At 36.4% G+C, this 11,597-nt stretch overlaps 1 long non-coding RNA gene across 1 annotated transcript; it reads right to left on the bottom strand.

Annotated features, from left to right (window-relative positions):
• Nucleotides 1-4,489: 4,489 nt before the first annotated feature.
• LOC125329765 lies at nucleotides 4,490-11,056 on the bottom strand. The gene is made up of 4 exons (XR_007205268.1): nucleotides 10,971-11,056; nucleotides 10,249-10,298; nucleotides 7,599-7,689; nucleotides 4,490-5,652 (listed from the first exon to the last, which is right to left on the bottom strand). It is a non-coding gene; the product is annotated as an uncharacterized LOC125329765 (long non-coding RNA).
• Nucleotides 11,057-11,597: the final 541 nt, after the last annotated feature.

The raw sequence follows: 11,597 nt of genomic DNA, 5'->3' as shown, positions 1-11,597 counted from the left end.
GTTCCAGATGCAGCTAATCACCAAGGAAGTTAAGTCAGCAGGTGCACCACAAGTTTGGTGCTCTTTATTAAACTGTGGCTATAACTGCTTAGACAAACCAAATATGAAAAAAAGAGTAAACTTCTGAGCATACTTCAGTGTACAGTCAACAGAAATCTCCATGTAATATGCATTAAGATACATAGTAATTTAAAATATTTTATTATTCCTATAAAATTCCTTTGTAAGGAAGCAAATAATATTTTTCTTATTGTTCCTGGAAATTAAAAGAATATGAGAAGGATTTCAGTGCAGTATTTTTAAAATCTTTATAATCTCTTATTTTTAGAGGCAAATATCATCTAAGTTATACTTTTCATATGTGAAATCAAGCACTCAAAAATATGTATGTGAATCTCTTAATTGTCATGAAGAGCGTTCTGCATTCATTAATGGTATCAATAATGGAAGTTCTGTATTGCTGGTGAAACAAGGTTCAGTAGTAAACTTTCATGATATTGTAGCCCCAGAAACTATTTGATTAGGGTGATATGATATTTCTTTTACCAACTATTAAAGGAAGCAATAAATGCTGAGATAAACAAAATATTGGTTCCTAAACTAGGTATAAAGCTTTGTAGATAGGGATAAAATGAAGACCTGAATATATGACTAGATATTTTAACTGGCAATGGTTAAAATTCCATAATTAAGATTCCATAATCTAGTGCAATAGCACACCAGAGAAACCTGATAGCAAAACCAAGCATCATTTTAAAAGGTGTGATCCACACAAATGCAAATAGGCCAATTTCCTCATTTTACCTATAGTCCTTTCCAGTGACAATACTGAAATGCCACTTTGTCCATCTCCTGGATCTGGGAGAGCAAGACCAACATATTAAGGCTATATTTTGCAATACATGTTGAGAAAACTGGTTTACACCTGAGATCATTTAAGTGAAAAGAATCTGTAAAGAAAGAATAAAATAGACAGTCTATGATATCAAAGTGATGAAATTTGTTTGCTTAAAAATGTCATAGTGTAGAACAAAGGATGACATCTTAGGATGGCATGGGAAGATTCATTACCAGAGGAAAGGTACTGAAATAGTGGCAGACACATTTGGGTTGTAAAGGAATAGTAGGTACAGCAAGTTGGTCATGAAATACCAGTTAAACGAAGCTAGTAAAAAGAAATAGCTTCTATTCCTCTTGAACCAAGCTTCATACAATTATCTTTCATGACATTTGCAGATCCAGTACAGTCTTGTCCAAGTTCTAAGCTTTTTTCATAGAGACACAAAACTTGACAATATTAAAAAAAATGTGTCGCAAAAATCTGAAACAAGAGTTTGTTTAAGAAAAACTGGGTTCACTAGAAAATCAAAACACCATTTTAAAACAATGGCATGGTAAAAGATTGGAGGACCTGCTTGCAGATGACTTGCAAACAGCAGAATGATGACAACGAGGTATTGGCTTGCTACCTACCATACTATTTTAGTTTTAACTACCTGGTTCTAGTTTGCCCTTTAATGCATTTGGCTACAATGGAATTCACCTGTCTCTTTGAATTTTCATCTGTTTATTCACTTCACTGTTTTTATTTCATTTTACAAAAATCTTTAATTACCTCTTTTTGCACATAGGGCTGTTTATGGATTTATCTTCATAACCAAAGGCTGTATTTCTTAAGTAATTTCATTAGTTTCTGACTTGTTTAGGAGGGTCCGATAGCCCCCCCCCCCCGCCACCCCCACCCCACTTTTATGCTAGCTCCTTAATACCTTTTTTTTTTAATATTCTGCTAGTTATACTGGCTATCTTGAGACAGTTTTCTCTGACTGTAATTCATCCAGAGATTTGCCTTGAAGGGATTAAATGTATAAATCTCAACCTTGTTATCAGCTAATTTCATGGTTTGTTTTACCTTCAAAAAGAAATGTCTTTAAGCCCATGAAAGTAATTTCTTGCATAGTCATTAGATCTGCTCTTAATCACATGCATGGTTTTGAAGGTTCTCTACCAGATTTTCTTTACTGCTGAGAGATATCTCTGACATCGAGGTGAAGTCATAGCTAACATGTAGGCATTTGGAGATTTCTCTCCTGAACATTTCAAAGATCTATGTAACACACACCCAGATGACAGGGATGGGACTGCTGCTGGATCTTGAACCTATATACCACGCTTCACATTTAGATTAGCCAGATGTTAAGAAATGAAAGACCAGTGCCAGATAAGATTATCAAATTGCTATATATAACATTTAGCATCTTAATACACTGGAACACGATACTTTAGAAGTAATAAAAGTCACACAAGCTTTTTCAGGGCTTTTTTAGGTTATCCAGCACTACTTTGTGCTCAGTCCCTTAGGCTCTTTTGAAAAACTTTCCCAGAATAATTTAGGAAAAGGCTTTAATAACCAAAAGCAAATAAATTAATCATTAATTAATATATAATCATCTTTCTTGTTTAACTAAACTGAAGTGAGCAGACACCATTGTCCCAGATATTTAACCAAACAGCTTAATTGATTTCTGAGTTGAGAGCTGCTAACGTTTCCTGTTGTCTTTTACAAAGGCACCCACTCTGAACTCTCATACAGAAAATATAAGGGCAGGGAAATTGCTGTCTCCTGTCACCCCTTTGCTACACAAATTGCTGCCACACATTCATTCTCAATCAAAGACCAGGGATTCAGTCTTGCATATTGAGAAAAGGCTTTTGGTCTCTATACACAGAAGATCAGCAAACTGATACTAATAAAACTGCTCTCCTAACTTGGAGTGTGCTGAACTTCTAGCAAATTAAGTTTGCTTCTCTAGAAAATGATTTTACATACCTGGTGTTTCCTTTGCATTTTTGTTAACTCAGATATACTATGTCTAACACCTACCTTTTCATTTCTTTTTCCTGCTGTCATATCACTGACTGAAACAGGCTATTCCTTACTAAAGTACTATGAAAGAGGATGAAATCATCATGATGTAGATAGTAATGTAAACCAGACCCAAGGAATGAAATCACTGCTTTGCAAAACCAATCACTGAAAGGTCTAAAAACTTATTATACTTAAATTAATTTAAAGGATGAAACTTTAAGAAGACATTCTTCTCTCAACATCCATTATGACACAAACATCATGCTCCTGCTCTATTTCCTCAAAGAAACAAAAACATTGTGGTCAAAAATAATTTTTAAAAATTTTACAATAATTTGCTTTGATATCAAAACAGGTATAAACACTATAGAGACATTTCTGGGTTTAGTTTTAGTTCTGTCTCACTCTAATGTCTATAGATGAATTTTTATTTTTATATTTTGAATATTTATTTAAATATATGTAAAAATAGATGAAATTCCTGGCAAGTATTAGGAATTCTTATATTTTCCATGAAAATTCAGTAGAGACAATATTAAAATACACAAATAAAACAAACAAATTTAAAAGAATAAATTTTCAAGCAATTAACATATAAAATGCTCCTATTTATTTTCTGCTGCATTCTGTATTCTCATATCAGTCACCAGCTCTGAAAGCAAGTATCTTAGTCTTTTTCTTCTTAATTTACCTCACGGGAAACATATTATTTTGGTCAAAAAAGAAGGAAAAAAAAAAAAAAAACAACCAAACCCCAAATTTTAATTTCAATATAAATACCAGTGTTTTGAAACCACAATGACTCTGCAATGTCACTGTTAGGAAGTCATCCATCCCTATAGAGAAAAGACAATTTCAACATCCTTTTCTACAAGAAATTTGAAAATAATGTGGGAAAGCAGTTGTCGAGTGGAAAATTATTAAAGAAAAATAGAGCAATGTAAAAATAGCAAAGCATTTCATATTGCACCAATCAAACTGATTGCTTCAGAAGAGCAGGTGCCTCACAGGGGTCTAGCACTTACCTTCTCTCTATGGGCACTTGTACTACTTTGTATGGCCTATATCTACTGCAGAGTAAAAGCTATATTTTGATAGCTACTGTTTTAAAGAAGATTATGTTGCCAGAGAAAAGTTTTAATAGAGAAACCGTATCCAATTCTAGCTATATCTGTTTATGTAAGATCCACAGTGTGCAGATGAAGAAATTGTCACCAGTATGTTGCAAAGCAGGATGGGTCTCCAGCCATGCAATCATGAAATTTGCTAAATTAGGAGAAAAAAGGATTTAATTACCGTTGAGAGTTACCCTTCTGCTATATTGAAAAAAATTCCTGATAGTTGTCCTTAAACTCTTTTGCCCTCGAGATTCCACAATGTTCCTCTTATTCATCTGTCTTGCCACATACTCTTAAGGAAGTTATCTCTGAAAAAAAAAAAAATCCTCTTTTTCAACTTACTAGCCAGAGGTCTGAAGTCTCCTTTGCAACTATGACAAAGCTGGGGAAACCTTCAGTCTTGGATGTCTCAAAGAAATAAAGAGTCATAGAAATGACTATGTCCGTGTTTTGATCAAAAAATGAGTATGACCCACTCATGAGTAGCACTTTCATTCTGACAGCAGGTTGGGCCTTAGTAAAAGAGACACAATTTAGTCCAGCTCAGACATTGGCCTATTAAATTTAACAAAGTTGTCAAATGCAGGGGTGATTTACTGCCACATGGTGATGAAATCCATACACGGGTAAACTAAAGCTGGGAACATATATGCTAGTGATGGGGTTATTTAATGGTTAATAAGGGATGTCTAGTTAAAAATTAACAGAGAAAATAGTTTATACAATTATTAACTGAAGACTAGATAATGAATGCAAGGTAAAACATAATTAAACTAGTGAATAATTACCAAGGGAATTAACTAATAATTAACCCAGAAAAGAAATTAATTTGTGTAGGTTACCTTAAAAGTGGCTGAAGTGTAAATCTGGTTGTGGATGGTTAACATGCATTGAATTGACAAAGTGACCAATGAATCAAAAAATTAATGATTGATGGGGATATACCAATTAACCCACGTTAATTATTAAGGAGTCATTAATTAGTTAAACCTGATAGCTTGGTGAAGAACTGCAGCTTCTTAACAAGTATACATTCTTTTTAATGTTATCATAGCTTGAATGACTTGGATTGATATTAGTTCTGCCAATTTTAAGCAAACATTTTAAGTTTTGGAGTGCTGAGACACATAAAGACTTTATTTGTTTATACAGATCACAGCTCATTGTTCACTCTTGGGAATGTGTATTTGATAAACGAAAACAAAATTATTTTGAAATACATGTTGCTATTTTCCCGAGCCAAATTAGAAACATCCTGCCCTTATGTTCAACAAACACAGTGGGGTGTTCATATTTAAAGATTTCTTCTTGCATATGTGCAATTTGTCAGGTAGTTTATGAATATTTACATATTAATTGGCCTGACATCTGTCATAATTGCATATTAATTATTTTTGTTTTAATCAGATAATTGATTTATTATTCTGCTGTCTGCAATTCTAAGGGAACATCCCTGAGGGAGAATGCACGCATGCACACAGATTTGGTCTTCTGCCTACAACACTCCTCTACTGATGATCTGAAAAAGTCCTGCTGTTGTTTTTTTTTAGTAGAAAGAGCTGCATTTTAGAGTTTGACCCAGTGCTTGTTAAGAGTTAGCTGAAAGACATCCATTGACTTCAGTGAGCTTCAGCGCAGGCCTGTAGTCAGCGTAACAAACCATTTCTGAAAAAGCAGAATGACAGAAATCAATGGGCTTTTTGATTTTGGATCAATGGAGAATTACAATTTCAGTATATAAATTATACAGCAAGAGGAGGTTAAGTTACAGATGTGGAAGAGTAGCAGACACTGCATCGGAAAAGGGCACTGGTTCTGCGTAGAGATGGTAAACCGCAAGTGAACAGAAATAATGTTCAGATTCTTAATTCACTGAAAATCAACACTTCAAAGGAATTAACTAAATATATAAACTTCACTAAACAGTGTTTTCTGATGAGACAAACATGTTTTGTGAAGTGTCAAAAAAACAGGTCACTGTGTTGTAGCAGTGGGCTGTAGGAAATTTATCTAGGATAACTCTTGGACTAGGGAAGGAAATGCTAGAGCCTGCTTAATCCCAACCAGCTCAGGAAAATCTGAAAACACTGGTTCCTGTTAGAGCAGAGCTCTAACAGTGTAGATTACTATAAGAGCAGTAACCTGCTGACCACTCGACAGAAGTATAAACATTTTAAAAAGAAGGTTTTCCCACCCAAATCTGACTGATTTCAGACAATTAGAAAAGCCTGAAGTTTTAGCACCTTCCCACCCTGAAGAAGTGGGAAGAAATAAGTGTTTGGATTACTGGCACAATAAAACCAGTCCATTGCTCACATAAAAAGCCTGAGCATGATGTTCACGTGACATGAGTCAGCCTGGAGCACCCATTTAAGTAGTGTACCCGCTTCGTGCTGATCGGGAGAGGAGGAGAAGAAGAAAACAACGCCAGAGGTGATCCCAAGCCACAGCTGTAATAAGGCATGGCAGAGGAGACCGGAGATGGAAAGCAAATTGATACAAAAGGGCCATTTTCATGTTCAAAGCAATGAGTATTCAACAATTTGCCAGTTATGGCTCGTCTGATGCCAAATCTCTCCACACTTTTCCCCAAAAAGGTTCATTTTATCCAACATCACCCTTATAAATATAAAGTTAACCGAAGTTTCAACCATTTGAAATCCAGATGCACAAGTAACTGCTTATCTGCATCTCCACCATAATATGAAAGGCAGGAATGAGAAAAGCCTCAGCAATATTCTGTCATTACCACATGGCAGTTAGAGTACTATATATATTTCACTTGACATTTCATTGATATAGCCACTTCCAGTAAGTTGTATTACATCTTTGAACTGGCCTATCCTAACGGACTCTAGCATGGATTTGGATTGGCACCAGTATCACTTCAAACGCTGCCAGGTCCCTCAGCCATTCCATTTGTAACTTTCACATCATTTCTCATTCACAGTTTAGACCTCGAGCAGAAAGGAACTGCGTGGAAGCCTGCCAAAAGAAGTGTTTATTGTTTATAAATTACGAACAACGTGTGTATTTCTGCAATTGGCAGTTTCTATCTTACCCAAAGCAAGCTTTATTTATAGAAAATTAGAACATCTTGTTTTGTCCTGTGTTATGGCAGATTGTCTTAGTTGAAACAAAACACATGTATGAGCCACATTAAAAACTACGGCTTAGTTTGTCCAGACCCAAAAGGTACATCCTAGTTCTTGCATTATTAAAAGTCATTACCACTAATTAGGATACGGAAGTAATATTTTATACATATCTAGGGGGAACCTGGTTACTTTTCATGACATCTGCAATTTTCTACATAAGCCTTAATGTTTGCAATATCATCTGACTTTAGTGCCAATCCACAAATGGAAAATGGCAAATCAGATACTAAATCTGAATGCTGAAAGTATTACTGAAAAAATAAGTTTTAGAATGTTTCTTCTGCATTTATTTGAACAGCATCACATTTATTTTTTCTAAAAGTAGTATCAGAAATGCATGCACAAAAAATAAGTTCACTAATTTCCTGATTTTCTTTTTAAAATCTTGTCTAATTTTCTGTTTCTTATAAAGAGACACTAAAGGATCACAAGAGAGAGCTGTTATGAAAATACCTGCAATAGTGATAGAAATATTGAGTAGCTCTGAAGTATTCATTTCCAAATAAAAGCTTGACAGTGCGATTTCAGTTCCATAGAGCAGAGTCTAGCAATATTTGAAAATAATGAGAAACAATTACTTGCAGCATTGATAAATATCTTGGGAATATTGCCACAAAGCATTGTGATTTTTTAAGAACAGGTACAATATGTTTTATTTTCAAAGCTAATTTATATCTAAAGTGTATCTTGACCACATAATTCAAGTTTAAAGCAATCATCTCTACAAAGGAAGAGCTGGAATGGAAGGGGGAAACAAATGGAATAGAAGAAAAGCAAAGGGGGAATAAAAGGAAAAGACACAGAGAGAGAACAAAAGCGTATCTTAAACCACTCTCACTCTGTCTTTCTGCAAGTTGTACAAGATGGACAATCAGGAGAGCAATGGAAGAGGGACTGGTTTGGAAGCTTATATAAGAGAGCATGAAACAGCCAAGAGTAGGAATCCTCCCAGAGTTTTGTAAGGAGGCTGCTGAGACAGCCAAGAGTGTGCCCTTCCTGCTGCCAGGAGGCACAGCCTGACACTGCTGCACCTCAGTGGCACTACCCTCATCTCATCACTGCTCTTCAAACTGACTGGGTGCACAAAACAGTGTTAGCTGCTTTTTGGGGTTTTTTTTTTTTTTGGTCTGGCATCAAGGAGACTATGATGGCAATGCTGAGTGTGGGAATCACCTGTGTGATGGTAGAGGGGAATCTATGATTACAAAGGAATTTCTCCCCCCGTTTCAGAGATGAAAGTTACCCAGACTGGGAGTTGCCAGTCCAGCCAAAGTACAGTTCTGGGACAAGGAGAACAGCAGCAAGCTGTGCACAGACCGTCCTGCAAAGGGTGCCCGGAGCCATAGCCTGGCATGCTCCCTCACATCCCAGAGAAAAGCCCACCCAGGCTGTGCAGGTGCAGGGCAGGAATGCAGGGGCACGTACAATGGTGGAGCATGAAGTGCACCTTGCACTAGCTGTGAAACAGCTGAAAAAAATGAAGGGAATTAGGAGTTAACAGAATGAGAGAGAAGGTGGGAAAGCAAGGTCTGTGGGGACATGAACACCATGCCACAACCCTTTTATTATGTTTTGTTCTTGTATAGAAACCTGTATGTCACAGCCCCTGCCTTGTATTAAATAAATAAATCTGGGAATAATACCATCTCTCTCTTCTCTACAAGCTTGACAGGTTTCATTTTAACACTATTTTCACCTCCACCTTCCTGGAAAGTGAACTCAGAAGGTAGCTGCTCTGGAACCTCCTTCCCGAGATCAATCCAAGAGAAAGATAAGTACAAGTAAAAGAAATTACGTGTGGCATATAAAATGTCACTTTTACAAATATATCAGCATAATATAAGTCTGATTTTGCAGGATTTGCAGCCATACATGGACATACACAATTTCGTCCTTCCAGTCACTGAAAAACACAATTTAAAGCAACTTCAACACTGAAAGATCTAACACTTTTTAATTTCTATGTGTATCAGCTGTGCACGCTTAGAAATTTGTCTGTTACACCTGTAACTCATGAGAGAGCACACAGCACTGAGACCCTGGTGTTCTGCCTGTGACACAGCATGACTGAAAAAGTACATAATTTAAAGTTACAAAAAAAAAAGTACTATAGCATAGCCTTCCTACATGCCTCAGAATATTTTAATATCCCTGATGGGGGTTTCTAAGTGGCAGCTGTTTTAATTCAGACAGCATATTTATAGCCCTTATATCTCCATCTCCCTGTGTGTCACATTCTCCACCAGAGAGGCAGCTACTGAACATGCCTAGACTTTGGTCTTATTTTGGCCCTGTTTGATTCATCTGATCTCTCGGTAGCCAGTAATTATAGCTATATATATAACCTTTAGCTTTCCAGTGATATGTATGGTTACACCTCTCCTCTCATCTGTAAAATCCTTTAGCTGAGTGTTCTGAATTCATTCCTCTTTCGGGGATAATGCATGTCTCAGTGTTTCTGCAAGGGTACAGATCAGGGGCTATGGTGCTAATTTAGCATCAGCATCACTACTGGAGAAACAGTTATACTCTGTATTGACTAATTTTTCTCCTGTGACTGTATTGAACCTGCTCCTCAACCTTTTCTTCACAGAATGCCATCACCATCTAAGTAATACATCATCAGTGCAGTTCACTCTGATGATGTATTATACTAACATATCATTAGTGCAACAGCAGAGCAAGGCGCTTTGATGATGTATTAATGCAATACATCATCGGAATGAGTCACTCCGATGATGTATAACTCAAAAGATGGTACTATCCAGGGAAACATGGACATTCAATAAATCAGGAACAACATTAAAGAATAAAATCTAGGACATCTTCTAAGGAAAAACAAAGCTTCGGAAAGCTTTGAATGAATATAGCACGAGGTTTTCCTTCAACCAAAGGCAAACAAGCAAAAATAGAAAGAGATAGAATACAAATTGTCATATTAATTTTATCAGGAATGTAGATTTCTGTAGAGTACAATTACCATGATATTCAAATTTGAATTCTCTTCTGCAATGACACAAGATATATGCAGGGCATTTTAAGTCAGTGAAAGATGATGTGATACAATTGGTAATATAATCACTCGAGACTTATCATATCCTACCTGGAAGAAGAGAAAAAGCGAAGCAAATGCAAAAAATCCAAGTCTCTCCCCTGCAAAAAAAAAAAAGGTTGACACTTTTTTAAACTGCTGAAAGGAGTAGTTAAAATTTAGTGTTAAGATTTACTACACACTTTACATAAATCTAACAAATCAGTCTACTGACAGTAGTGCAAGCAGAAATGGCAAACTTTAAATAAGTATAGCACTGAGGATTAAAAGGCACTTAGCCATAAATATTTATATAAATGTGCTAGTTCTGTAGATATAGTTAATAGAAAAAAAAGCACACATCCATGGATTTACACAACTGGTTTCAACCTACCAAATGTCAAATCCTAAATACAGCAACTACTCATAAGAAAGCTACTAAATGCAATTCTGGGATACTTGCAAAATTTATAAGAAAGTTTAATTAGCAAATTTGAAAAAAAAAAAAAAATCTGAATTTCAACATTCTGAACAAACCTAATATGAAACAGCAACGCTTTACTGGTCAGAGAAAATACGTATTTTGGGGGGGAAAAAAAGACAGAGGTTCTTTTCTCACTCGTCCTTCAGGTTTAATGGCAGGGACAGAAAATAACCACTGTATGAAATATCAGATGGCACTCTGCTTAAACAGTGAAAGACTTCTCTACTGTTACATGTTTATTTTTGGGTTTCTTATTCAAGCAAACACCCGGCTTTTGCTCACACATGCAGACACCCTACCCACCACATACCTTAACGTGCTTAAAAGGGGGTAACTTCCGAGCAAGTCTTTTATACCCTGAGACCTATTGTTCAGCAACAGCTCTGCAAATCCCCCTGCCAGGAGAACAGATAGATTTTTGTTGATGTTGTTTTGTTTTGTTTTAAATTGGCCTCAGCTGCATTTGATTGCTCCAAGCTTGTGGAGATTTTCCAGCTGAGGCCCTGCAATCCCCATTAGGATTTAACTCCTCAGTTTCACTTTCCTCAGCTCCCCAAATCCCAGTTCTGGTGATACAAATAATGAATGTGCTCATATGCATGTGTAGGCACGACAGAGAGAAAGCCTCAGTGTTTAAGTGGTAACCCTGAGCCTTTGTGTTCAGAATGAAGCCTGGTGCTCCCTGCAAGCAGTGATTGCAGAGCTTGCTGAGCCCTCTCCATGGCCCAAGCACAGTCCCAGCCGAGCTTGCTGGCTGTCATCACTCTGAGCAAAACTCTGGCATTTCAAGTCATCCCAGTCACTTTATGAAAGAAATCATTTTTCTTGAAGCATTTCAGATAATTGCAGTCTGTAGAAGGAAAATATATTTAAAACATATTGGAAACACCCCTGAAGATGGAACGGAACTGGTAAATATTGATGAGAGAAAGGAAGT

Source organism: Corvus hawaiiensis, chromosome 8, assembly GCF_020740725.1.
Source record: "Corvus hawaiiensis isolate bCorHaw1 chromosome 8, bCorHaw1.pri.cur, whole genome shotgun sequence".
NCBI classification, from domain to species: domain Eukaryota; kingdom Metazoa; phylum Chordata; class Aves; order Passeriformes; family Corvidae; genus Corvus; species Corvus hawaiiensis.
The sequence above is the reverse complement of the archived record's forward strand: the minus strand, read 5'-3'. Positions and strand labels throughout refer to the sequence as shown.